At 48.0% G+C, this 26896-nt stretch overlaps 2 long non-coding RNA genes across 6 annotated transcripts; one reads left to right on the top strand and one right to left on the bottom strand.

Annotated features, from left to right (window-relative positions):
- The first annotated feature begins 8103 nt into the window (after positions 1-8103).
- Positions 8104-9834, top strand: LOC115251059 (uncharacterized). The gene is made up of 3 exons (XR_003889615.1): positions 8104-8254; positions 9392-9506; positions 9613-9834. It is a non-coding gene; the product is annotated as an uncharacterized lncRNA (long non-coding RNA).
- LOC115251058 (uncharacterized) lies at positions 8724-26526 on the bottom strand. Of its 5 annotated transcripts, XR_003889613.1 has the most exons (9): positions 22852-26526; positions 21585-21762; positions 15896-21166; positions 15710-15746; positions 11230-11329; positions 10864-11079; positions 10585-10601; positions 10475-10501; positions 8724-9071 (listed from the first exon to the last, which is right to left on the bottom strand). It is a non-coding gene; the product is annotated as an uncharacterized lncRNA (long non-coding RNA). The 5 variants fall into 5 exon arrangements; XR_003889614.1 differs by having other exon boundaries at positions 10475-11079; positions 15896-15977; positions 16087-21166; XR_003889611.1 differs by having other exon boundaries at positions 10475-11079; positions 15896-18601; positions 18718-21166.
- Between the last annotated feature and the right edge of the window lie 370 nt (positions 26527-26896).

Here is a 26896-nt window from a genome sequence, read left to right as displayed (position 1 = left end):
CTGCTGGGCTGAGCTGGTGGGACTGGTGGCATGCTGGGGAGTAGCGGCACCAACAATGGGCCGGCCCGGGACCCGGGACCACAATGGAGCCACAGAGGGCGGAGTCAGCCGATTTTTTTTATCTTTTTAACGATTTAAAAAGAACATATATGCTCCCAGTGAATGCGTCCCAGCGTGGTTCATAAAGCCGGCTCGTCCCTCGGCCCCCCCACATCCGGACTCATTTCAGTCGTATTACTGGACAAATTATTGTCTTCCTGCCCGACGCCCCTGACGAGACACGTCAGCGCTGCAGGTGCAGCTGGGCCTGAAATTGCTCTGTTTGGACTTGTCAGGCTGGAATGAGGCTTTTAAAAGGAGGCCGGCGGTGCACGACGCCGCGCAAACCTGCACAGGCGGATCCCACAAACTGCTGTCGGCCTTGGAGAAACAAACATCTGCGGAGTCTGAAAACTCATCGGAGCTTTATTTTAATGGCGCTTACTAATGATACCGACGTGTGTGTCCTTCGTTTGCAACATTTGGAAAATAAAAATAGCGTGAGGACAATAAAGTGAGGACATTTTAACTCATTGGACGGCTAGTTAGTTAGAGTGTGTGTGTGTGTGTGTGTGTGTGTGTGTGTGTGTGTGTGTGTGTGTAACTGGCTTAACAGTGCTTCGATCTTCCTGTTTTGTGTTCTAGATCGAGCACGACGGACACAGCGAGTCCCCGATAAGCAGATAACGTTTGTGTTGCCTGTTTAAAAGGGAACGTTAGCTAAGCGCTAAAGGCTAACGGCAGGAAACCAAAGGCGCTCTTCAGAGGCCCGTTTCTCAGACGTGAAAATGCACGAGAGGAAAATAAAAGCCAAAGAAGGTGGCCTGACCTAAAGACGGGCTGTATCTACCCACCAGCTGAAGGATGGAGGGGAGCTGCCGCCCCCGCACGGCCACTCCCCTCCATCCTTCCATCCTTCCATCAGACTGGGAGTGAGGCCTCGGCTCTGGTCTTCACCTCCTAACTGCATCCAGCCCCCCCCCCCCGACTGCTGCCATCTGATTTACTTCAGCTCCCTTCAGAGTGATTTAAACTCATCTGCTAGGCGTCCCACCCCGCCCCCCACCCCCCGAATATTTCCACGCACGTCTCCTTGACGCGTCGATTTGCTCCGCCGCTGGCGCGTCGGCCAACAACGACCCACATCCTTCAGCTCCAAACGTTCCTGGCATTTTCACAGGCGTCAAGATCGGGACGGACCGAGTTTGACTGCTGCTTGAAAAAGGAAAAATAACCTTTAACACGCGGATCAGGCCGGCCCGAGCAGCGTCCCCCCCACCCCCAATTTGTTCGGAGGACAAAGGGCAATGATGCACATTCCTGAGAGCAGCCGTGGAGAAGCATTCCATCCACTATTTGTAATTGTTCCCATCTGCCAGGAGTCTGCTTCACATTTGTCACATTCACGGGTCGAACTCTGCCGCGTTCTTCATAATCGCTCAAACGACGGGAGGAAAAGGACAAAAAACATAGTTCGTGCGTGCTTTAACTGGAGAAAAGGCGGCAGCACAACAGTTAGCGTCTCACGCTAACGGACAGCTCCCGCTACCATCGGCACGTCAGGACTAAACTGGAGTTTTAGCTAACGACGCGTTAGCTGCTGATGTCAGGACGTTGGTCTGGAATTCCTGAATAATGCAGAAATTCGAGGAGCTTTTTGCCGGTAAGAGCGCTCTAATGCGGTTCAGCTGCTGCCGGAGCCGCGTAATTAAAATGTTTATTAAGACTGAGAGGACGCACGCTTGCACAGATCCAAGAAATTCCTCTCTGCCATTAATAAGTCTGCGTCTGCTTCACAGACACCAGGACGGCGTCTCCAGACGTGCAGTCGTGCATCGGCTGCAGCACGAAACTCTCACTCACCTCGTGCAGATTTCGCTGCCCGAGCCGCAAAATTACAGCGTCTCGGTCTGCGGCCAGCGAAATGTGAGCGGCGGCCTTTCTTGTGGACCTTGGCCTTGTTTCCCGTAACCACACGCAGGGCCGAACTCCGCCTGTAGGGGGCGACATAGCTGCTGCAGCTTCAGGAAGCTTTAAAAAAAAAAACAAGCTGTTGTCACCAGCTTAAATATAGAAAAGTACAGCGTTAGCCGCGCTCTGCTACACCCGCTGGATCCAATCTTGGCGGCGGCGCCTCATCCATCGCGGGGCTTCGCCGAGCGACGATTCCGACGCACGATCGCAAACTCCAAACATCATGTTGACTTTTATGGTCGTTTCTAATCTGCTCCATTGGGTTTAATGACGTTTAATAATTTTCTGCACATCCTTCCTTTGAATTCCGTGCGTGTGTGACGAGCTGCAGCTGCGTGGTTTGCAGCCCTGCCCCCCACCCCCACCCCACCACCTCTGCTGAACTGAAACAGCTGCCATGCCGCTCTGCCTCCAGCTGCCTCTAAAATTGCTCCGCCATTAAGCCATTATATGTTTACAACCGCAGCACCGGGCGAACCCGCAAGGTGCGAGAAATCCCGGTGATCCGTCTCTGCTGTAATGGATCATTATCCTGGTTTCTTATTGCCGCGGCTGTAATTAGCCTTGCCTGTGATGCAATTAGGCGCAGCATCGTGACAGAGCTCCGGAGGTATTGGGCGATACGTCGTGCCCTCTAATGGCCCCGGCTAGGTCATTTTGACCAGATTAAAGAGAACAAAGCTCTGATTGAGTTTGTCTAATCACTCATTACACCACTGGTCAAACATGAATTTGATAACTGACGTCCTGCTCGCACACCAGCACACACGGGGGGGCCCAAACAAGCAGAACCAGAGAAGAACTGCAGCAGAGGACAAGCAGACAAATCTGACGCAGTCTGGAAAGGTTCCAGAATGTTCGCCGCCTTCTCCTCTTCCCAGCGCTAACATTTAGCATACATCTGCGCCGCCTCGCTCCGGCTAGCAGCGAGATCGTGCTATACTGGAAAAAAAAAACTGAAAAAAACAGCCTGAAAATACATCTGGATTATGTTATGACAACGCCGCGCTCCAATGGACCCGGTTGGCAGCTTCCAAGAATCGGAGGAATTCGCCGCCTGCATGTTTCTCATTAACTGCAAACACGGAAAAAATATTCGCCACATTCTTCTCTCGCGAGGACTCGAGCGCTTTACAAGGCAGGACGACAGGAAACGGAATGAAACGGACGCGCCGCGTCTGTTCGCCATTTCTGGGTTGCTGATTTAACGCCGCCTCGTGACTCCAGCTAAACGGGGAACGAGACCTCTGCGAGAGTCGTTAGCTTTGCTGACGTCGGTGGCCGATCCAAGCTGCTGATCCGGGGACGGCTGCGGGGCTTCTGGCGCGGCTCCGCGGCGACTTTGCCCGTTTCCAAGGGCGACACGATGCCAAGTCGGCGGGCGAATCCACAATCTGTCTGTTTACAGCATTTTAGAAGAACACACAAAACAGATTATTGCGCTAGTCTGATTGAAATCAGGCTTTAAGAAGACAGCTAAAGCTAACAGACATTCCGATATTCAGACTAAAGTCAGACTAACAAAGAGTTGGAAGGCGAACGATGGAGCTGGAGCTCAGCTCCAGGCTGGTGAAGAAGAATTTCATCAGCATGAACAGGCCAAAGAGGAGGAGACCAGGACCAGAGCAGGAAAGAGGGAACAACCGATTCTGGACTAAAAGGAAGCCGAAGTTCCTCTTCGCCACCGTCTTTGCTGTAAAAAACCCTGAATATGCTGAAATAAATGCATCAAAATGGTGGCAAAGTTCTGTGTGTCACGCTGCAAAGGCTCCTTGTGTGATTCTCTTTGATTTTCTACTCCACTTTAAAGGTTCACCTGCACAGGTGAATCCATGGAATTGTTGCCCTGTTGCTTCATGGGATCATTTAGGGCCCTCAGCTCCCCCTCCCCCAGGTAAAGGTGATTCTGGAGGCCGATTAACATCATTTATTAGTCCTCAGGGTCATGGACGGGGGCTGGAGCATCACCAGTCAGGGTGACACACACCATTCACACACACACCGTTGATGTGCACGCCCCAGCAGTCAGTCTGGGCAGACCCCGGTCTGGCTGGAGGGACTGCGTTTCCCATCAGCCCCTGGAGGAGGACGTTAGGCCGACGTTAATCTGGGTCTCATTAGTAAGAGACGCAGATGAGAAGACATAAAAATGAAAATGAGCCTTTGCGGCTGGCAGGTGCCCGTTCGGGTTTCCTCCAATAACTCCAGAAATATTTAAAGCCGGAAAAATGTGATGGAAATTCACACCGTGGCACCTTACAACACGGACCTCGCGGTCCTTTGAGAGGGCTGAATCTGCCCCAGTAACAAACTGAACCAACAAATAATGGAAATAAATGATAGAGAAACTGTGTCTCAGAGACCTCAAGAGACCTGTATGTGTGTGTGCGTGTGTGTGTGTGTGTGTGTGTGTGTGTGTGTGTGTGTGTGTGCGTGTGTGTGTGTGTGTGTGTGTGTGTGTGTGTGTGTGTGTGTCTACTGGATATTAAATTAGGTGAGATAATGTGGAGCTCAAGGTCAGTGCTGCGTGTCACAAACGACCTTGTTTAAACGACCCGATGAGATCCGGATTTATTTAACCAAACTGCAAAGTTAATATCTGATATGGAACCGCATAAGGAATTGATCTGTTATTGCTCCCAAAGTTGTCAAGGACACACTGGGAACCAAAACAGGGTTCCAACAGACTCAGTGTTGTCATTGAGCCCAGCTGGTTTAGTACCCATTAGCGCCCAGGGAGGCATTTCTGTTATCATCTTTATTTTTCTGTTATAATCTTTATTTTTCTGTTATAATCTGCACCCGACCTAAACAGTGAAGCACTTCCACCGGTACGTGATCCATAAACCCCTTTTCTCCTCGTCTAACATCTAAACAAAGGGAGAATTTTGGAGCTAAAAGTTGAAAACCGGTTGGAACTACTTGGGCGTGCCGTCATAACCATCCCGCTCAACCCAACCGAGGTGCGTTCGCCAGCCTCCCTTCCAAACATCTGGACCCGGAGACCCATTTATCTACGATGTGAGCGGTCAAAAGCGAACTAAAGGAGCTGAATAATAAACGGGACTGTCTTGTGATGGCGAAGCCGTAATGACACCCAAGCGGATCGGGGCTGGGGGCCGGGCAGAACGTGCGGCGAGCGTGGGTGGCTGCTGCGTGAAGGTCTGACATGTGTGTGGTATTTATGACTCCTCTCAGGCTAGACTTGTGCAGCGTTCAAAACTTTGACGCAGCCTTTTTTCCCCCTGTTTCTTCAACTGAGTGCTAAAATGTGCAGCAAAGCTGGAATATAACACATATGTTGGCACGTTTGAGTGTGTGTGTGTGTGTGTGTGTGTGTTGGGTTAATGTGTGTGATGTGGATTAATGGCTCTCTTGAGTGCGGTTGACGCCCTCGGTCGTGCCCAGAAAGCTTCTAAGTGGACGATATTCCTGCAGCGTCTTATGATGAGAATATCTAGAACATTTAAATGGTGTTTTCTTCTGCACAGACGTTGGCTCGGGACCGCTTGTTTAGAGTGTGAGCGCTCTCCTGTCTCCCCCAGAAATATCAGATGTTCTCCACCACCGTCTCTGTCATCTGGCCAGAAAGATGCTAATCGGGCAGCTCGCGCTTTTCCTTTGTCACCGACTCTGCTGTCGCTCTTTTCCCTCGGAGAAAAGCTCGTGTGTAACGCCTGTCACTACTGTGAGGAGCAGAGACAGGGCAGAAATGGTTCAGACAGAGAGAGAGAGAGACAGAGGGAGAGGGTGAGAGAGAGGGTGTGATTGGTGTGTGTGTTAGGGGGGGTTGTATTTGCTACACAGTGAGTTATAAATTACTCACTCTACTAGCAAAGTGGGGACATTTTTGCAGAGGGGGTCCATTTTGGCTGGCCCCCACAACTTCAACTGAGGACTAAGACACTGGTTTAAGGTTGAGGTTAGTATTAGGTTTAGGTCAGGATCAGGGCTCGGATTAGGGGGTTAGTTGGGTAATGTATGATGCCTATGCAAGTCCTCATAGAGGGATGAAAGCGAGGATGTGTGTGTGTGCGTTTGCGTGTGTGTGTGTGTGTGTGATGGACTCCTCTGCCTCCTGCAGTAGATTCCTAAAGACATTTTATTGGTTTTCAGGCTTTACAGCTTCACTCGGCTCTGAAGTCGAATTTGGGCTTCGTTCAGGAAACCGCTCTGGTCAAGTAGAGCGTGTCGTCCTTTAAATCGCCGAGCTTTATTGCTTGTTTGTCTCCGCGGTGATGGAGGAATCCATCACGCCTCTGTTTGCGTAGTTCCAGGCTGAGGCCACTCAGAGTCTGAGTGTGTGGAAAGCAAAAAAAAAAAAAATGTCCTCGTGATTTTATCAACGTGCCGCCACACTGTGTCGAAGATGGTGTGAAGAGCGAGGATGAGCGAACGATGTCGAACATGGCGGCTTGTTTAAAGCAGGTCTGATCTGGGATAACCAGCTGTTTCCAGCCGCCTGCTGACGACAAACAGGATGGCAAAGCTAGAAAATGCTAATTGGCTCCGCGGTGCTTTCAGGACGTCCGACCTGCTTCTCTTTTTTGACCAAAATTGTGCATCCTGTTTCACGGAAGGTGCCCGAGCCTCAGGAGGGCTCAGCTTTACACACTGGTGTGTGTGACCTCAGACCTCAGACACTGAGCTGGATTATGAGATATCCCGTAACCATAACAACTGTGGGGCTTCTTTAAAAAAACAGGACGATGCGTGAGGTTTATCACCACTAACACTGAGGGGCAAACAACACCTATAGCCCAGAAATGCCCCAGTTTCAGCTCAGAGCAGCACAAAGGCGTCACCAGTATCCAGTATCGCCTCAGTCATGTATATCGAGGGTTTGCCAACAAAACGTTCCTCAGTTCGAGCCTTCAGGCGGGAGGGTCCAAACCCAGACTGGTTTGGAAGAAATGAGTCAAAGTTGCCCTCAGAGAACAAGAGTGTGAAAGGAAAGAGGACAACAGCAGCGGCGCGTTTAGGTCTCAGATTCATTGGGCTCGTTTCCAGGATGAGACGGACTCGCTGTTTACGTTCTGGTTACGTGGCGGTCCAAGCGTCACTTGGTGGTTGGTGCAGTCTCTCTCTCCGACTGAGAGTACCCATTACCACAGGGTTTACAGTACGACATCATTTAGCTTCCCCGCTAAAATAAATATTCACGTAATCTAATTGCTGCTAAAGCGAAACAGCTTAACGCGGGAGCGTAAAACCGTCCTCGCTAACACCTCCTGCGCGGCAGAAGACGCCTCAGTTTGAATCAAGCACCACGTACAGCAGCCAGTCGGACTCACGAACAATACATCACATTACTCCTGCATTGAGCTGCACTATTTCTTACTATTTATGTATATACTGTATATATGTCTTATTTTATTTTATTTATCTTATTCTAGTGTTGTCTTCTTTATGTTGAATGTCGCAGCGTCACACCAAGACAAATTCCTAGCTTGTGTAATACTGTGTATTACATGAACAATGGCAATAAATCTGATTCAATTCAATTCAATTCAATTCAATCAGGTTTGGATTTCGGCTGAAGGGACGTCTGAACAAGTTGTTCCAGTCTGTCCACAAACACAATCCACATTGCTAAACTAATCTAAACGTCAATAACAATAAGAAACTGGACTAAAGAGTGTAGATACTCACCTCCCGTGCTAGTAGGGTTCTTAAGACATGAGATGTGTAATATTACACATTGGGGTTAGAAATGGAAGGGAGATTTTTGATTTAAATGCTTAATTCTGTCAGAATAAATATCAGGCACAAGGATAAAGAAGCAAACAAGAACATAGTGCAGACTGAGCTCCCTGCAGTTTATGTTAATTAGCGCGCCAGCGAGCCGAGCCGGCTTCTCAAATGTCGTCGACGTTTGCCTCATTTGCTCCGCAGGCTCTTATCAAACGTGATAGACCCGGCAGGATCAAAGCGAAGCCTTGTGGTTTCCCCCCCCCCCCCCCGGCACTTCTGGACGGGGCAGGCCAGCTTTTAAAAAGACCTGCGAGCACCACAATGCCTTTGAAGCGGCCGCGCATTGTTAGCGTCTCCTGTTGCACCGTAACAGCGTAGCGTCCCCAGAAGTTTACGCTCGCCGGCCGACATGTGAAATATCTGTTCTCATATTTTCAAAGCAGCCCCCTGAGCCCTATCGAGGAACATTTTAATCATCATGAACGGCACCTCCACGGGCTCCGGGAAAGCTGCTGCTCACTGGCAGAGCTCGTCTCCAGTCCCCAAGGTTAGATTGATTGCACTAACAGCCTCTTAATATAAGTATATTGTCTCCCTGCAGTGATATAAAATGGCGCTCTGAAGAGCAGCTTCAGCGCTTCATCAATAGAAACCGGATCAGAGGCAACCCGAGACTGGAGGATGTTAAAAAAGTCCAGCAGCTCCAACATGCCTGACTAAAAAAACGCTTCCCCAGCGTGCATGTCATCACTCCAAGTGCTGCTCTGCACGGGGAGCAACTACTTCAGACAATAAACAAGCTCAAACAAGCCAGACTCAATTCAGTTTAGGCATTTTCTCTCCAATTAGTGCATATTAGTGCAGCGCTGATAGTTTTAGTATTAAGGGTGCTACAATCAAGGTTAATGTGTTGCTGGTTAAAATATTCATTTTCGTTCTTGCTAACTATGCTAATTTAGGTAACAAGTGTCCGTTTCCAGGATTTTTAATGAAGCTGAGGCACAATAGAAAAAAACAACGGAAAATCATTTAATAGCAGTTCTGGACAAAAGGTACATGGCAAGAATCGACTTGATAAGAGATCAGAGTGATCTCTGATAAGGTTGCTATTGTGAAGTCTAATTCGTCTTCTCAGAACTCTTTTCCCTCAGATATTATTCAATATGAAGCTCCGAAGGATGTCTGGGAAGCTTAAAAGTCGCCATTGCATCTGTAGATTCCCATCGGATTGATTCAAACCTCCTCTTTTCCAACAAAAAACCCCTTTAAGTTGGAGCACGGACACAATTAGATGGAGTTGAAATTGACGAATGAAGAGTCTCCGCGCGTCCCGGCACTTCGAAGCTCTGTGAGCGAGGCGGCGTCTAGGATTAACAAGGACAGGTTGAATTACAGCTTGAGTTTGGGGGCAATTCAATAGGAAGTGAATCAATCTGAGGATTAATTGTTGCACCACATCCTGAGCAGCAGACACTCGATACAGCCAGAGGGACCTGCTGCTATAATGGAGGTGAAACACAGACAGCTCAGCCCTCCGCGCCTCACACTGCTTGTTTAAGGTTTAGAGGGGGTTTAAAGTGAGCGGCTACAGTCTGACTGTGCAGGCCCACACATTTGTCTTTGTCTTGAAGTCCTGATGCTTTAAATTTGTTCTAATTAAGTGACTTATTAATGCTTATTTTAGCCACATCCGAGGCCCTCTTGGAACGGCTCCCTCGGTTTGCTGGGACCAGTCGGAGGAGCTTCTCCGGTTGCAGCGTCCGTGATGACCTTCAGGCGTCTGGGGGGCCTCCCTAAAGGTCTTCTTGCATGGACATTCACAAATATCTCCATATATATTTGCTCACGATAGATTAAACTGACCAGGGATCTTTTCTCATCAGCCTTTTATCCTGGGTTTTTCAGGTTTTTCAGGACACTCGTGACCCCATCCACACGCTCCAATCCTCACACACTGATGAAATACCACCTCCTGTTAGCTTAGCATCTATTAGCGGAGTGGATGTCTACGCCAACATTTATTCTGGCCCATCTATTTTTAATCCTCTTTTGATTTTGGTTGAATTTGTCCCTAATTTATCTTCTGTTTGCTGCGTCGTTTCAGATTAAAGGGATTTGAACAAGCGTCCTCTTGAGCTCCTCCAGGTGCGCCTCATCAATATGGATGAATCCGAAGCGTATCATCCACTGCAGCGGGTCATTTGTCGCGCCCGCGTCCGAGCAGATCGGGATCTGTTTGAATGAAATCGCGCTGTAATCTCACACACAATTGCTCGGCTTTTTTCAAAGCGTGGGTGGATCCGACCATTGTCTGTTCGTGACAAAAGGTATCTCCGACAAGGCGTTGGGAAATATAGCCGTCTTATCTGGGCGCCTTTCAGATAAAGACAAATGGGTCAATTTATTATGTAATTAGCTTCCCTAAAACGGTGTGTGTTTCCTGAATACCTGCCTTTTATCACGGCGTGCGCGAGATCGCGCACTTGGCTTTTGTTCTCTGTAAAAGTGATTCTGTTTGGACACGGTGGGATTGATTGATTCGCAGGTTCAGCCATTACTGGAATAGCTGTTCCACATTAATATGGAGGCAACAATGGAGGGAGAGGATGGAGGACAGACGGCTGTGTGAGGATCTAAATTACTGGAAGAATGCTTAAGAAGTAATGAGCCACAGCAAGTCTATAAAAGGACAGGATACACACACACACACACACACACACACACACACACACACACACAGTGGATGCTGGAAGATTAACGGACTTACTGCATCAGTTTGTACCCAAAGAAGAAGCTGGTGAGAAAAAGAAGAGAATAACAGAATGCAGGAAGAATAAATCTTATATTTTTAAATTGTGCTGTTAGATGGCAGCTTACCTGTCCCAGGCAATCACCTGTAAGCAGGTTAAAAAGAGGCATTTCATTTATGTTGCTGTTTCTTTAAGGCCAATAACACCCCGGGCGCAAGATCAAATTAGCTGGAGAACTATAATTTGCCAGAGTAATAAATCTTTTATTTTATCAAGGTGTTTCACAGAGGAATCAGAGCTGATAACAATAGTAAGAGCAACAATAATGTACCTTTTATTCCCTATAATCAAGTCCGCTTGTGTGAACTGAAGGCTTGGCTAAATAACTTCTAAAGCGTGCAATTACCTGGGACATAATTACCAGCGCACGCATTTAAGGGAGTTGCTTTGAATCGCAATTATTGTTCATCTCCAGCGTGGATGAGGAACCCAGCCGAGAACCCGTGATTGCTCTGGAGTACAGATGGAGTGTTTGTTTCCTCTGAGTGGCGACCCGCTGCCGCCACCCGCGTCAGCTCTCGCGGAGAATCGCCCCTGATGAGATCCTGCCAGATGATTGCGTCTAAAAATCGGAAACAAGGTGTCGTCGGCGTACAGGCGCATCACAAACTCCAGCAAAGGTTGCTGCTGAACACACCTGATGGGACTGTAAAGCCTTTATACTATAACAATTATCGTTAAGTATAGATAGAGGGATGTGCGTCACACGTACGTCCAGCTAGTTTTTCCTCCCCCTTTGAGTGGCCCTCGAGCGGCTCCCCAGCTTCCCGTAATCATCGGCTCGGCGTCCCCGCTGTCGACCGGAGAGCACTCTAGAGAGATTACAGGAGGTTTTTTTCACCTGGGTGTCTAAAATGGCGCATTCACGACGTCCTGGGGAGTGTTTCAACGCACGCAGGGATGGATTTGATGCTCGGCTGGGTGAGATCCCGGCAGGCGTCCGAGCCAGATTCTGTACGTTCGCAGCGAACTTCCTCCAGAGTGAGAATTAAATCCCACCAAAGCCCGTTTACACTCGCTCCAGTGTCACTGTGACACCTCTATATACATCTATATACATCTAATCTCAACAAAATATGTTAAAAACAGGCGATTATCTCCACTTAGTCCTTGTAACATTCATTAAAAATTCCATGTTTTATTCTCAAAGACCGTTTGTTGCCTGGTTGAACGTGAACAGGAGGTTTGTGGCCCGTCTGTATTCCCACCAGCTGCATTTTACTGGTTAAAGAACTTTATTGTTCTCTTAAACAGTGACCTTTGACCTCTGCCTTTACCCCACCTCTGAAGAGCAGAGGGCATCTACCAGATCCTGGGTTGGGTTGCGGTTGGTTCAGCATATTGAGGCATATTGAGGTTTTCTTCTTGGTAGCCCTCTGCGTGGTCACAGGCGACCTTCTGTGAGCCATGAATGGACTCCACAGATCCCCTAAACCTGTAAGTTAGTGATCTCACACACCAGCCAGTCGTGGAGATCTATAAAGCTCCTTCTCTTTACTTTCCATGTTTGATCATTTAGACCAACTCATCTCTGTTAACAGGAAACCCATAAGAGATCCGTCACCCTCTATAATTACTATATGGGCTTCATCACTACACATGGGGGCATTTGAATCCTCAACTCAGTCACATTAAATCAACTTAAATCAGATGGAGCTCCGTTTTCCTCCCCCTGCAGTCACAAACACACGGACGCCGACTCTTTAAAGCGGTAATCACTTCACATATTCAATCAACCCAGCGAGGCGTCGGCAGCTAAAGAGGTCGTTAATGCCGTTAAGCGGCGTAAGGCGTCTCACCAAGGTGCAGCTCATGCAAATGAGGTTCCGGATGAACTGATATGCTCCAATGAAAGTGAGTTTATGGCTCGTTAGAATGATCGGAGGGGCGGACGAGTGATGGTTCAGCCTTTATTTTCAATTTTCTGCCTGTTTCATCAGCATATAATAAATCCCGCTCCCTTTTCTTACGCGACTATCGACCCCCGTTCAGGCGTGCTTGTGATTACCTGCCAAGTTAGTGCACGCAAACCGCATCAACCGGCTCATTTTGCATAGTTTTGATGTCACATTTGCTCCCCCACCCACTGCTGAGGCCCATTTAAGATTGCAAATCCTTTTTCTTTTTTTCTTTTTTAGAAAGACGAGACAATAATCAAACACAAAAGCAGCAGATTGATACGGTGAATTACGCCTGAGCAGACAGGAATCGGTCTTCCTTCTTGTGGAAAACAGTCACTTCTGACACTTCTAGCAGGATGAACAGGTCGTGGACCCCTACGCTCCCAAAGCCCATGAAGAATTCATGGCGCCCGTTTCCTTCTGACACAGTATCAGCCACTCTAGACTCCATCAATACAATGAAATTAATACCACTTTAAGTATCTTTAGAGCAATCTCTCTTTTTCAGAGGCAATTAGATTACACGTATCTGTATTGACTGGGTGTTATACAGTATGTAAGCGATCTATTTTAATGGGATTAAAGCTTGTTGTTTGAGCAGGATGGCTCTCAATGTGTCAGCAACAGTGTGTCCGCTGAGCTTTAACATCTGAACCCTCTGCTTTGGGATGCGATCGTGTCTCCGCGCCATCATCGCGGCTGAAGGCAAGCGCCAGGCAGCAGATCCAATCACACGGCGGTAATTAACTTCCCAGCCCGCGCAGGGTTGTTTCGCTGCAAATCCCTCTGTCGCCTATCTGCCGCCTTTCAGCCATCGTCCCCTGGAAGATTTAAAACCAAATTGAGTTTGCGTGTAATCCACCTCAGCCGTCCGCAAATGCTAATTCACTGTCAAGGGGTGCAAACCAGCTGTGCAGCAGGGCCCAGCGGCGACGCCGGTGTGTGACGGAGACGGAGCAGCAGCCAGGTCGTGCGTGCGTGTAGATTTAGCTTCTGAACGTCAACACTCGCCTCTTGAAATCTGCACTTAAATCTATCACAGCGGCTCTGACTGGCATGAGAGGACGTGAGGGACAGAAAACATGCTAAAGAACTCATCCTAAATGCTTGGTGGTGGTGTTTACGATCCGGATATTAGGCGATCCTGGACTTAGGAGTCAGAAAAAGAAGATGGCCAGTGCACTTTAGCCGTTGCTTTGGCGACTGAGACAAGCTTTACTGCTCTCAAAGGCTCAGCTCTCCCCAAAAGAACAACATGCAGGTGCATAAAATCTGATACTCTGATACGCTCTGTGAATGGTGGGGGGCTGTCGGTGCGACGGCTCCTATGAATCCTTTTAAGAGATGCCTCATTTGCAGACAGATTAGCAGGGAGCAGGAATACGGCTGTTTTGGTATCCCTTTAAAGCAGCAGGACAGTGTGACAGAGCATCCTGACCCCCGGTTAAGCAGCAGCGTCTGAAGACTTAATTAAGGTCACAGCACCGGAGCCCAGAACGTCCCGCCTCCCAGCCCATTAGCATTTCTCTCCACTCAATATGTTGATGTGAGCTAATGATTTATAATTAATCATGTTCCGAGGATAACATCTCTGAAATAAGGCTGGAATTGGATTTTCAATCGTATGAGCGAGCTCCACAAACAAACGGTAACAGCCCCATCGCTGCCGCCTCCATATGAGTTCGGGCTGCTTCCTCCGGCGTGCTTTTACCTGTAAGGAGAGGAGTGTGCTGCAGGGATCGTTTACCGATGCTGGCGTCTCCGGTTTTGGAGATCAGAGGGCGAATCCCGAGGGGGCGCTGATGCAGACTCACACTTTTGGTTTGAGGATATTACGTTGCCCCGTCATCCCCTCTTCCATCAAGTTCAGAGAAACAGAGCCCGCGTGTCATTGAATATTTATCATGTATCTGATTTGTGAGGGGGGGGGGGATTCCTGAGAACCCACCACCCCCGAGGCCTGCAATTCAACACCCTGTAATAGAAGCCAGAAAATGTCTGTCATTTTCTGCCTCCGGGACATGGTTAATTAATTACAAGTTGGCCTGTGCGCTTAAGTCTGCGAAAACCTCTCTACATTACTTTACAAATGGATGCCAGCTCTGCTGGGATGGGGGGGGGCGGGTACAGCACCAGACTGGGATGCAGCTCGGATCCTTAGGAGGCAGCTCACTATCTTCTTTTGATCGTTTCTCTGCGGCATTCTTGTCTGCGTACACACTCCCATCACATCGAGACACACACCCACACTGGAAAAGGCTGGAAATATGGTGGTGGAACACAGCATATTGGAAAATGTGTGTAGCTAATTCAGCAGGTTGTTTGGGAGGTCCCTGTGACCCACCCATGACAGCACGTCTAGTTAGCAACACAAACGCTAAAATCAGATCAAGAGACGTTTGCTGCTGCTGCTGATGATGATGATGATGATGATGATGATGATGATGATGATGATGATGATGATGATGATGATGTCAGTGAGGAGGAGGAGGAGGATGGTGGTGATGGTGATCAGGCATTATTTACTTTAAGCCAGAAATGAGAGGTTTGCTCGCTGAGACGCTCCTGATCAAGCATCTTCGGCGGTGAGTGGTGGACTCTTCTAACAGGGAGTCTTTCATAAGACGACAAAGACGAACTGTAGCCAAAATAAAAATGCTGCTTAGACTCTCGGTCTGGCCCTCAAGCTCCTCAGTCTATTGAAGCACAGACATCATCACCCAGGTCCTGGATGCACCCACTACAGATCACAGAGATTGTCTGTTTGGTAGCAAATACCAAAATGACCATTTGTGTTATTTACTACAAACCAAGCTAGTGTGTGTGTGTGTGTGTGTGTGTGTTCGATGCCTCCAATCTTCCCCACACAGCTCAGTTAGAACCACTCCAACGCAGAGGACATTGATTTTCTGCAACAGGAGCATTAGCGATCCTCGAGTCCAGGGTATTAAACTCAAATCACCGTGTTCTATTGTTTGGCATGTCGTATCGATTGTCTCCCGGGTTTCATCGTCAAGAGTGAAAATCTGTAGCCCCAACAACCTTACATGCACGGGAGTGGATCATTTGAAAACAAATGAGTTGTGCAAAGTGATACAAAATGGCTGTTTCCATTCCGCCTTCTGGTTTTTGGGGGGTTTAAACGTGAGATTTAAGCAGCTGCTATTACAGTCAAACAGAAGAAGAAGAACAGAAAAAAGTGGTTCAAAGGCTGAATTTCTGGTCATCATTGTGGAGGTTTGATCAAAACTGGAGTTTTAATTAATTAAAACATGATGGTGAGCGACTCACCTGCGGGAAACGATAAGCATGTAAGCTCCCGTCCTCTCTGGAAAAAGGCTTTATTTAAAACAAAAGATAAAACAATAAGCTTTCTACACAATGCACCTATTGGTGGGGGTCACCTTGGCTCCGGTCATTTAACACGCTTTGTTTTTTGACTGACATTTACAAAACAGACCTCATCACACCACTCACATTGTTTCGAACCCAGGCGAGTTCACGCCCCCGATCGTGCGTATCCGACGGTCGACGTGGGATTTTCTCGGCGAGCTCCGAGCTGCGGGAGAGCGGCGAGGAAAATACGGTTATTTGCCCTCAATTCAACTGCGTGGCTAAGCCTTGTTTTGTTCCGCCTGTTGGATTCTACGCTGAAGAATGGAACCTACCATTATCCTCCGTTTCCCTGGCTGAGTTATTCATCGCACTCTCCCGCTGTGTGGACTAAATAAAAAGGCCTGCGGTGCCTGGATAACCTCCCCCTTCATCCACCGTAGGGTCCCTCGCAAAGCTAATGGTCACACTGAGGCCTGTCAGCCCCCTTCCAAGCCCGTCCTTTGTGCGGTCTCACCCCTGCTGCCCTGCACCATCCTACAAATGTCAAAGAATATTGATTTGGGTTGGAGTGACTTCTCTGTGACGCTGCCTTTGTGCTGCTGTCACAAAGAGAATATCCTGACCTTCATACCAGCTATCAGTTATCAATATTTGATTGCAAACCGCTAAAGTTCTGCTTGGGTCTTGCGTACGTAGCAAAAACACCACAGCCGACCTTACCTGCAACAATACCACCCCCCTTCCTGTTTATCGTTTTAAGACAGAGCACGAATGTTCGTTTAAGACGTTGCTTTTCTGAGAGGAGCACATCGACATCGCTCCTATTTCAGGCCGATATTTGCTTCTTAGTGGCGAGACAAACCAGGGGAGGGACAAAGGAAGGACAGGCGTGTAGTGTTGTGGTGGCTACGCTGGCGGAGATCCTTTATGTGAAATCCTCGGCGCGAAAATGCGACACGGCGACCGATAAATTGCCCCATTATTCGCCGGCGCGAAACAACAACAGTGGCTTTTATCGGGAGTAATTGTTGCGCCGTCTCGCCGTGGCACGCTGCCCACCTTCATGAGGTCTTGCATGGCTGGCATCTAATTGTTTCTGCAGAATAAAAAAAAAAAAGTCATTAGGAGTCGGTTGACTGGAAAGACTTGGAGGAACGTGGCGGCAGACATTTGATAACCCCCACGTTCCCGTCAGGGGAGTTTATTTAGAATCCTCTTCCAGAGACAGCCAGAACATCAAGCCCCTTGATTTCCCCGAGGTGTAATGATATTAGCTCCCGTGATTATCTTCTCGCACAAATACACTGAGAGGAAGTGCACGTTTGCGACGTCTAAAGGAACAAACCAAAGGTGCCGGAGGGCAGAAAACACCTCTTTCATATCTATCCGACAGTCATGGGTCTGAATCCAGGGGCAGTGTGGACCCTCTGCTCCTGCCCTGCTCACTCAGGGGAGCACTTCCCTGTCACTCCCGATCCGTCCGTCGCATCTCCGTCCCTCATTCATTCCTGCTTCATGATCTTTGCTGGAGACAGGAGATGCTTGAGTCTTCGCTCTGCTCAGACCAACCTCGGTTAGAGGGTCTTCCCCTTCAGAAGCCCCGCCCCACATGACTGCAACAACGGCCAGGTTTTATCCATGGGACCAGCGAGACTGGTCCTCTTCTAATGCAAATATTGAGAAAATGATAGGTTGCTCCAGCTCCAGCAGATTGGAAACTGCTTTTCCCGTGTTTTCCCTGCCGTCACATTCAGCATCTGTTTCAGCAGATGCATAGCAGCAGCATCATGGAGGAGGAAGGTTAAAATGAAACGGAAGCTCGGGTTTTATTCCCCACAAAGACCTCAGCATGTTTACTAAAGAAGGACAACACGAGAGAGACGAATCTCCTTGATCATCCTGTTTGTGGGCTGAAATACTCATTTGCTTTCTTAAATTAGAACATGTTACATTTAATCTTAGAAGGAGCTCACCAGATGCTGCTGGTAGCTCAGTCTGTTGGGAACTGAACACCCTCAGAGCACTGCCGAGGTTCCCTTGAGCAAGGTACCAAACCCACAAATGAGAAGAAGATGAGACGAGGTGCTGACCAAGTGGTTCCTGACTCATCTCAGGGACTTTAACAGGGTCAAACAGACAGACTCCGACTCCATCGAGACGCTTTGGGCTTTAACTTTTGTTTGTCTGGAGAAAGTGAGGCAACGTCGACCATCGCAGCAGCACATCGGGCGGAGCGTGCAGGATATTAGGTTACACAACCACCAAAATGATTAAAGCCTTTTGGAAACCTTTGCAAACGTTCTTTTAAACCTAAAACCAGATGCAGTCGAAGCTGCTTTTCTTACATCTACTTTAGCTACTGAGGGATCTGCTAATGTCTAAACCTCCAGCCTTTAGCTCTGTATTTTTTTTCAAATCCTCCCCCACTTTTCTCAGAAGCTTTCACTCCTCTGTGAGCCACTTTATTGCTTTTTCTCTTTCATTTAGGCTGAAAGGTGAATTAATTCTGTGTGTCTGTTCTATTAGGAGAGTGTTGAAAACTATAAATAAAAGATCACACTTTGACAGATGATCCAGGATTATTCTGACAGAGCAGAATTATTTGCTCACTCAAATGAGTGCTGGTTTAACACAGGTGAGGATTAATCAAACCTCGGAAACAAGGAAAAGGAAACCGACGTCCGCACTAGATTGATGAGCGGTTTGTCCATTCATGTTCCTGTCAGAACTTCCCTTGGGGTCACATGACGACCTGTGAAAAACACCAAGTCATTTCCTGCTTTAGATTCAGCTGGCGTGTCACAGGATTTCCAGTCGTAACCCCAAAGGTTGCATCAGGTGGTTAAGCTGTGAGGGAAAAATCAATACAGCATTAAACAAATGACGTCAAACCAAAGGGGCGATAAATAAATGCCATCACGTGTGGCGTTAAAACGGGGCCTAATCTAAGCTGACGCACTCACCCTGCAGCTAAAGCCTCGTGTTGTTCAGCACCTTCGTGTTTTTGATGCACACTGAGACAAAGGGTCTCTTTCTGAAACCGCATGACCACCTTTCAAGACGGAAAGGCTGCAGGTTGGTCCCCCTTTTAGGCTGAAATGAGACCACGCCGGTCATCTGCCCTCCTGGACGGAGCTAAATCTGGCCGCCTGGTTGGTTTCCGCGCCCATTTCCTCTAGACAAGAGGTCAGGACACCACAGCACCATAATTACATTTCCCCCAACAAGATTAGGTCATTTTTGGCCGAGAGACTTTCAGAATTGCCCCCTGATTAGTCGTTGCCATCACGGTGTAGAAAAAAGGTCACCGAGGCTGCCATTTAGACGCCATTTGCGCTCGTAATCCCTCGACGCCCCACGTCGGTGTCGTCCCCGCACCTCTGAGAGCAGAGCAGGCGGATTGTCACCTCTGTCTCATATTGTCTGAATCCTAATTGTCCGTGTGTTCCCTTCAACGCACACCAAATTGAAAATCGCAAACAAAGAAACGGCGGCGCGTTTTACCTCCCTGCGCGGGTTTTTTCCTTTCAGCCTGCAGAGAAAAGGGGAAGCTAATTATCTGTGACTGAATAAATGTGACTTCATTTGCTGGGGAAGAAAAATAGACGCGGAGATGGTGCATTGTCTGGCAGCCATTGTGTCTTTCTCATTCTCACCTCTCATTAAGCTTCGAAGAGGCTTTAAGAAAAAATCCATCAAGCTCTGTCTCCCCCAACGGACGAATCCTCCTGCTGGTTTTTAGCTTTAGCTACTGCAGAAGCTGTTTGCTATCTTGAGAAGCAATACAGACATTTGAAAGCCTCATTGCAAAGATATTTTCACTCAATTGGAGTTTCTATCGTATATGCTGTTGGGGTAATAGTATATATTGCACGCATCTAATCTAATTTCTAATTTCAGCTGTTTCCACTGCAGGGACTTTTATCATTAGCCGGGACTTTGAAAAACCTCGGCCTGTTTCGAGCAAAATTACCCAGAAATTTTTTTAAAAAAACTTTCCCCCAACCACAAAATTTTCCTGAAAAAAATACCCAGTGGGAGGGGAGGACCTTATTAGGTGGAATAATGTTCTTGAGGGGCTGAGCTGTGCTGAGGAACATTGATTAGTGGAATGTTCTAGCAGAACCCCCCTACTTCATTGTTCGCCTGCCCTGTTAAAGCCAGTGTGGGGCTACAAACTTATTTGTATCATTTAAACAAGCTTTCTGAGGTATGAGCTAGGGGGGGTAGACAAGAAGGCGAGTCTATGGAAGAATAGCCAGGGACAAAAGTAACCACATTGATTGGAAGCAGTTTCTTTTGCTACTTCCCCCATTTGTCTTCAGCCTGTTTTAAATGCAGTGTTTTTTTTAACCCCAGGTAAATCAGTTTCTGTACGTTACTCTTCCTTGGAAATATTGGTAGAAAAGGGTCAGTAAATAGAATCTTACTCATGGCTAACACGAGGATCTTTGCTAAAATTTGTAGTCTTTTCACGAAGTCGCCCCGCTCATCTTTGATGAGTTTGTCCATGTTAAAGCAATTTAGCAGCTTTCGGATGGGGCCTTATTAAAGACTTATGTTAGAAAAGCGTCATCGAAGTATCGCAACATGTGTTTCATTGTTCTGTGCTATGCACGGCCAACCCGCCCTGAGGTCTTTGACATTTCACATAACAGATGATGTGAATAACCCCGTGTGACTGTTGGTCCTCCAATTTGTTCTGCCGTTTCTCTGGTTCCAGAAGGTGCCTCTGGCCTGAAGCGGCGTGTGCTGTGGAGGTGGTTGAAGTAAGATTTACCCACGTCTGCAAGGCGTTCTGGTCATCACTCCGAACTCCCCTCACTCATCCTTTAAGCAGAAGCCTAGAACCGTGTTCAAACAAGTTCTTTTTCCAGGTTTTTTTTTAAACCCTTCAATCCTAGCAGCGTTCTGTGTGATAAACAGTCAGGATAAAAAAGTCATTCAGCTATCAGCGCTTATACAGAATATCTTATTTACGTGGGCCCGAGTCCGAGACTATCGCAACAACTGCCACTCCACCTTCATTTCCTGTCCAGTCCCAGTGTTGGTTCTCCCTCAGACGACCTCTCACACAGTGAACCCCATGAATGGACAATAGTGCCCTTCAGCGGGGCCCCATGGCCACGGCGGAGGCCTGCAGCTGGAGCCCAGAGAGAGGCTCGGCTGGCCCGAGGCTGCGCCAGCAGCTGAGCGAGATCACCGGGCCACCACGGGGAATTTTGGGAAGAGCTCAGGGAGTTCACAGATGTGAGGGATGAAATGTGGAGCCGGTGCCAACCGGGATGATCGGGATTTGGAGCTGTTTATTAGATGCAGCACAGAAGTGGCCTTTGACAGGTGCACAGGGGCCGGTCGGAGGATCCGGCGCTGACCGGTGTGAAGATGGACCACAGGAAAGCTCTGGGGTATCTTTCATCAAACAAAGGAAGCAGAGGATTAGACCAGCTGCTACGAAATCCTCTGGATTACTTCCCGGGTGTCCACAAATTTTCTAGATTTTAAGGTTTGGGGTGACATATTGACAAATAATATGGAGTCTAACCAGCCTCATGACTAGAAACAACTTCTCAGATTGGAGCGCTCATGCATGTCGAGGGATATTTAAAAGAGAAAATAGCAGGTATTTGCTGCTGAGTCAGGAAAAATACAACTTCTGTTCCCCTATTGTTGCAACAGCTCCATGTTGTGAGTGTAATGACGTCCCCCCACTCACAACGCAGAAACCATACATGAAGAGGCTGTTTGGTCTTCTTTCAGTAAGATTTACAGTGAGCAGCACTGATTTAAAAAGCAGATGAGTTCCTCGCATGTACATCTGGGTATTTACCTGCTTTGTATCCATCTGAGACCTGCAAACGTCACATCTGGATACACATACATGCAGACTGTTAGCAGCTTCAGACGTACAGTGCAGGTTACAGCTTGTCGATGAAGGCTGCAGATTTTCGGTCCAAAGTGGAGCTTCAGTCCGATGTTCTCCCCGCTTTTGTCGAGGTAATGTACTCCTGCAAGACGAAAAGTCAGTGAAGAACCAAGTCCGACTGAACTGAAACATCAAGGCGACTGAGGCCGAGAGACTGAAGGAGGCTAGCTGACAGCAAGCACACGCTATGTAATTACAGTTATGTAAATGGGAATTATAGTGTTGTAATGTTGTTGGTATCGTTAGGCAACCGTCTTTCAGCAGGTCTTTATGGATAATCCACCACTTTTAAGATAACACATTAAATGAAAGAATGCCTGAAGCGTGCCTGGATTTAAAAATAAAAATTCAGCTCAAACATCCCCCTCCCCCTGTTGGCAGGATCCGGTACTGGTGTTATATTCCCTTTTTTCCACAATATTCATAAAGTGAAATCTGAAACAGACAAACACTTTTCACAAGCTTGCTCTCCATCTCAAGTGCTGTGACAACGGACCTCTAAATTACTTGGTAACAAATTAGATGTGTGTTTTTAACATGACAGCATATCCGTGTGTTCCAAGAAGAAACAAGGAGCCACCAAAGCAAACAGCCACTTGGCATGTTTGACTTTGGTGTCTTCGTCTTTTCAAAGTATTTTAATTAGAGGAGAAAATCAATTATGACTAAATCACTCCAAACGCATCTTATCTTTGCTTGCCAGGGAGATACTTAGTAGTCTGTATCTGCGGGGTGAGGGCGGGAAAATATATATGGTAATGAGAAGCTGGGAGGGAATAAATCTCAAGTTTCGCCATCATCTTCATCATCATCTGCTGTCCAGGACGTCATTTCCTTTCAGAGGTTTCACAGCAAAATCATCCAAGTACTGCTCCTCCAAACGAGAGGTTCATTAGCATAATGGTGCGTGCTCCTGCCCGGCAAGGTCTTTTAATCAACCGCAGAGTTGGTGTAATTAGAAACAGGCGACTAATGGGTTCTGATGGACCCTCTTGGCGTCCCGTGACTTACAGTTGGCTGGTCTGATAAAAACGAGGAATGTCAATAGCAGCTGCGGCTGACAAATGCGGCCCTGTCGCGGGATCGTGGAAAGCAAACGAAAATAGGTTGACATCAATTTTAAAGCAGCTGCCTGGTGATGAATTGAGGACATTTTGATCTCCGCTCGTACCTCTGCCAATGGCGCTCATCGCAAGCTGTCATCGGCTGGCACTAGCTTCCTGGATGTCAGACAAAGGCCTAATCTTCAACCCTCTGGAGGAGGAAAAAGCCAACCGGAAGGAAATCAACATTCTGTCTGCTGTTTCCATCTCTAACGACGTCTCGGTATTTTTTTTCCCCCCTCCACAGGACATGTGGTGATTGGAGTGCAGCAAGGTAATAGGAGGAATCACATCCTGCAGAGCAGAGACGCAAGTGATCGGCTCTTTGGTTCCACTGAATAGGGGGAGAAAGATGTTAAAATTCATAGGATGGGGAAAGAAATCAGCTCCGGAATATATTACACGGCATCAACTGTTCCAAGGGCGGGAAAGGTCAGACTGCTCTTCTGGCACACGGTCAAGCAGTCAATGGCTCTGTTGGAGGCACATCACAGGAGTAACATCAGGGATTATCACTGCAGAATAACTCCAAATAACAAACCTGCGAAGGCTTTCCTGGCCCTCCCATCACATACCTACGCCACCACATCATGTGTGGGCTAGATTCTGAGGCACAGGGGGCCTTGTCCACCGCAGCTGCTGACCCGTTCCCTCTGTCAAATTTACCAGCCGATGCTCACCCACATGCTCAGGACTTCGATCGAAAGGGGTTAACAAGCGTGTACCCCGCAGACTCAACCCTAATCTGTCCTCAGGCTGAGATTAATGCAGCCCAAGGCTTAGGGAAGTTCAACACAGACATGTTCTTTCAAAGGAAATTCACCGGGATACGTCACGGCAGGACTGCGAACTGCCCGACTTGTTTAATCGTGGATTGATATGAACAATAGTATCCAAGGAGACTAAACGAACACGCGCTGGTATTCCAGACAGGCAACCTCCCAAACATCAATCTTTGACGTTCTGTTTGCTTATGGACCTTCTGCTCCTAAGACACGTGAAGATCCCTCACACCCACACACACAGGAACACGCACGGCCCAAACACGACTTTCCGCCCTTCGTCATTTCACCTCCTAGCTAACAGCTCAACTCACTTTTCGCCCTCCCTCTTCAAAGGACAGCAGATTAAATTAACACCGCCGCCCCACCCGATCAGGCTCCGCCTCCTCGCGAGACCGGTTTCCCCGTGATTCAGTGTTTCAACACGGTGCGGAAGGGTAGGAGCGCGTTAGCGCCACGCCCCGCAGCTGTGCACCTGGACCTGCTCCCATTCCTGAATGGCAGTGAACCCACACACCTGTTCACACCTGAGGCCTACACCTCTGCAGGGCAGGTCCCCTCGCCCGCTCTTGTTTCATCCATCACCTCCTGTGAGTGACAGGGGGGCGAGGTTCCCAGGCAGCTCATACAAAATAAATTTGTCAGGACCGTCGCGCCAGGAAAGGTTTGTTGTGTGAGGTCCTGGAAGGCTTGATCGGGCGTATTAAATGTACATGCAGTATATTTTTAGCAGTCAAAGAAGGAGGGGTCGCATGTGTCAGTGGTGCTTTTGGGAGGTCTGCAAAAATGCTAGGCTATAAATATCAATCGCACGACTGGACTGTCGCGACCTCGTTAAATCAAAGAAACATCGACAAAAGGAGGAATGCAAGTTGACGAAGGGTAGAAACGAAAGCGTATTTGACAGGCGTAAGAAATGAACCACTTTGGTTTTGTGAAAGAGTCCCTATGCTGAGCTCTCTCATCGAGACCACGTGGGTGTGTTTTAATTAAATTTGAGTGACAGCGTTATCTCCCGCCAGCATAAACAACAGAACCAACACATCTCCTCTGGGTTTTCCAGTGTTAAAAATGATCACATTATAAATACATCGGCTCGGCTTTTAAACAAGTCCGCACCTGCTTCCTGAACGAAGCAAACTGGTATTTGGATGGCAACATTTCCGTGCCTTCACTTTCAACACTCCAGACAAATGTGCTCAGGTCCTCTCCTTCGCTGGGATCACGTTACACTTCTTTGTTTTTCCTGTTTACCCCGGCAGAGTGAGAAGATTTCACAGGGAGCGCTGACATCTGGGACCACCAGCGTTCACTGAGGGTTCTTTTCAAACCGGGCCCGCCCACTTCCACTGGAACACTCGACATTAAAAATGCCTCGATTCCTCATAAACATCTGTACGTATAGTTTGTGAATGTCTGTGTGTCGGTATGAAATAGCCTTAAGTGTAAAATGGTGAGAGGTTATGCTCTCTATTGGGGGGGCTTCTAGGCCACGCCCACTAGCAAGGGCCCCATTAAAAGTTCCTGATCAGTTTACTACATGTCCCAGAATGCCTCTTCCTGTTGATTTAGAGGTTGAGCTGAAGGACTGAAAACTGTAAATGTGTCTTTTCTTGGAAAAGATAGAGAAAATATTTATATTTTAGCTTTTTACCAAACCTGCAATGATACAACGTCTTCATAAAAGCTTCAATGAACGATCCAAGAACCCAATGCTAACGGCATTTGTTCTCTATTGTCTTCATTTTCCAAGGACACGCTGGTTTAATTATCACCTCGTTGTAAGTTTGTTGGCGAATAAAGCCTCGTGTCTGACGGGAAGGCCGAGTGAATGGGCTCTGTTGTCGCCAGTTTGTGCTGGGAAAAGATTTATCTTTCCAGTTTGGCCACAGTCCTATTGAAGTACCTCCAAAATAAGGCTACCTTTCACTCTCCTCAGTCTCTCAGAATAATAAACATTCTCCTTTTCTCTCCATTTGTGTCCAACCGGTGCTCAACATTTGTCAAGGCTGCCACTGCTGAGAGCCCAATTAGAGGCCTGAAACCGCCCAGAGGGCTTACTTTTGGCTCTGTGATTGGGGCGACGAGTTGCCAAGTGCTGCCATGTGTACTGAAATCATTAGCAGCGCCCTGGCGCGTCACTCTGGGGCTCTAAATACTTAAAATCTCGATGGTTGCCTTTAAATTGATTAATCGGCCGCCTCTTAAAGCTGCTAATAGTGGAAGCTACGGTCCCATTTTTGAATAACAAGAGGTGATTGCGTCAGCATTTCTGCAGACAGCTGGACTGTCCAAAACAGCCCGGGAACGCTCCCGGCCTCCTGCAACAAGTGTTTACGGTGTACGGAAGACCACCCACATACCGTCGACAACCCAGAATCACACTTTTCCTATTATTCCAGTCCAAACACTTCCCAAACCGTTCAGAGAGGCGGGGAATCCTTCTCCGAGGTCAATAGTAAAAGATATAGCGTGCAACAAAACTCCCCGAGTATGAGCAACAAAATGTGCAACAAAAGCAGAGATATCGGAACTTTCGTGGGATTTTTTTTTGTCCCAGCAACGATTCGCTGATCAGGAAATGAGCGAATATGCAAACCGAGGCAGCAACGCATGAGCGAAATACGTTCAACACATCAAGGGTATGAGAGCACTGGGGGAGGAAACATATCAAGGGCCTCAGCCTTTAAGGGGGGGGGGCTGACCTTTAGTTAAAAAGCAGCCCCGGACTGCATCGCCTTTGAACCCGGCTCCTTCAGAGGTTTTCTCTGTGATGCGACCACCATGAGCAGCTCACTGCAAACGCTGGCGTCGCCCAGGAAACCGCCCCTCTGTGCCTCTGCCAATGGGCTGTCGCTGCCGCTCTACCAGAACCCGAGTCATTCAGCCTGTCCTGTAGGCGCGCCGTTCATATGTAAAACACATGTTTATCTCTCTGTCTGTACACACAAGCACACACCAAACACAAGCGTCAGCCCCCCCCCCCCCCCCCCCCCCCCCAACACACACACACACACTCGTCACTTCACATTTGCAATAGTTCTGTTTCTATTTCATTGATGCTGCAACAGAACTTCTACCAACTCATTTATGTATTTGGGTGGTCCTGACTAAATCTTCCCAAATTCCACCCTATTCCCTGTTTGACTGGATTCATCTATCATAGAAATGGCTTTAAACAGTTTAAAACTCTTATCTGCTGGCCGTGTTTGCTCAGCCTGTATCCTCCATCTTGGAAGCGGTCGGTGTTTTCGTGATTCCTATCAGGTGTGACGGTCTTTACGCTCCGTAATATCTTCGCTGCAGCTCCTCTTCGAGGAAAACGGAGATG

This window comes from Takifugu rubripes, chromosome 9, assembly GCF_901000725.2.
Source record: "Takifugu rubripes chromosome 9, fTakRub1.2, whole genome shotgun sequence".
NCBI classification, from domain to species: domain Eukaryota; kingdom Metazoa; phylum Chordata; class Actinopteri; order Tetraodontiformes; family Tetraodontidae; genus Takifugu; species Takifugu rubripes.
Note: the sequence above shows the minus strand (reverse complement) of the source record. Positions and strands in the feature narration are given on the sequence as shown.